Below are 1,830 nucleotides of genomic sequence, written 5' to 3' on the forward strand. Positions count from 1 at the left end.
ATGTGGATGAATGATGTGAAATATAATCCAGTGTTAAATCAGACTTTAGTTCCACCTGGAGTAAATCCACAAGCTACAAATGAAAGCTGTTTTTTTATCCTATGGGAAAATGTGGTTTTGTGATAGTTGCTCTAATAATGAAAATACAAAATATAGTAAGTAAGGTATTACAGAAAGCTATTACAGAAAGGAACAAAAATGACGTTGCAAAGATGATGGGATAATATTACTAAAAACACAAAGTATTACTTTTCAATATACCAGCAGTTCAAATAAAGACCATTCATATACACGTGTACTTTACTTGAGTATTTCCATGTCCTGCTACTTTGTACAATTCAATACAAGACACAACCTAAGTGTTTTTATACTTGAGATATGAGTGTCATCTCAAATGAAGGCAAGTCTACACAGACTACTATAATGCTGTTTGAGTTTAAGCTTCAGTTGAAAGGAAACAGTGTTTTTGTTTCATAAGTCAGGTGTCCATGTTCTGCATTAAGCAACTCAAAGAATGGAAGTAGCCAACATAAAAAGCAGAACGGAAATGAAGGCAGTATGTCTACCTTTAATATCTATATCTGTATTTCAAAATGTATTGTAGCAGTGCTGGTAAAAAAATAATTAATAAAAAGGTAAAATGTCACTTGTTTTGCATCAATCTTGATACAGGGTACTTATATGTTATAGTTTGGATTCTTAAAGCTTTTAGTCTACTATCCCATCATTCAAGGGTGGTTTCCATAAGTAATGGTTTATTTTTGGACGGACACTATCATTTACATTTGTTTGTTTACACTTGAACATCAGCAGGAGAGGACTCTTTAAAGTAGAGACACTACATACTGATATACACCTGAACATCAGCAGGAGAGGACTCTTTAAAGTAGAGACACTACATACTGATATGAACCTGAACATCAGCAGGAGAGGACTCACTTAAGTAGAGACAAGCTACATAACTGATATACACCTGACTCACAGGAGGACTCTTTAAAGTGAAGGGATACATCTGTATACACTGAACATCAAGAGGAGAGGACTCTTTTTAAGTAAGAGACACTAAATCTGTTACCTGACTCGCCGGGGCTCTTAGTAGAGCACTACATACTGATATAACACCTGAACAATCAGGTCAAGAGAGGACTCTTTAAGTAGAGACATCTAACATGCTTGATATGAACCTGAACACGCAGAGCAGGAACTCTGTTAAAGTAGAGACACTAAACATACTGATATACACCTGAACATCAGCAGGAGAGAACTCTTATAAAAGTAGAGACACTACATACTGATATACACCCTGAACATCAGCAGAAAAGAGGACTCTTAAAGTAGAGAGCACTACATACTGAAATACACCCTGAACATCAGCAGGAGAGGGACTGCTTTAAAAGTTAGAGACACTTACATACTGATATATCACCTGAAACCATCGAAGCAGGAGAGGACTCTTTAAAGTAAGAGCACTACATACTGATGTACACCTAAGGCATCAGGCGGAGAGGACTCTTTAAAGTAGAGGGACTACATACTGAATTACACCTGACAATCAGCAGGCAGAGGACTCTTTAAAGTAGAGGGGACACATACTGATATACACCTGAACACTCAGCAGGAAAGAGGACTCTTTAAAGTAAAGGGACTACATACTGAATCACCCTGACACCTCTAGCAGGAGAGGACTTCTTTAAAGTAGAGACCCTACATACTGATAATACACCTTGCATCAGCAGAGAAGGCTCTTAAGGTAGAGACAGCCTACATACCTGATATATCAACCGTGACATCAGCAGTGAGAGGAGCTCTTTAAAGTAGAGACTCTACATA

Source organism: Notothenia coriiceps, unplaced genomic scaffold (assembly GCF_000735185.1).
Source record: "Notothenia coriiceps isolate Sejong01 unplaced genomic scaffold, NC01 NC01_scaffold00022144, whole genome shotgun sequence".
Lineage (NCBI taxonomy): Eukaryota > Metazoa > Chordata > Actinopteri > Perciformes > Nototheniidae > Notothenia > Notothenia coriiceps.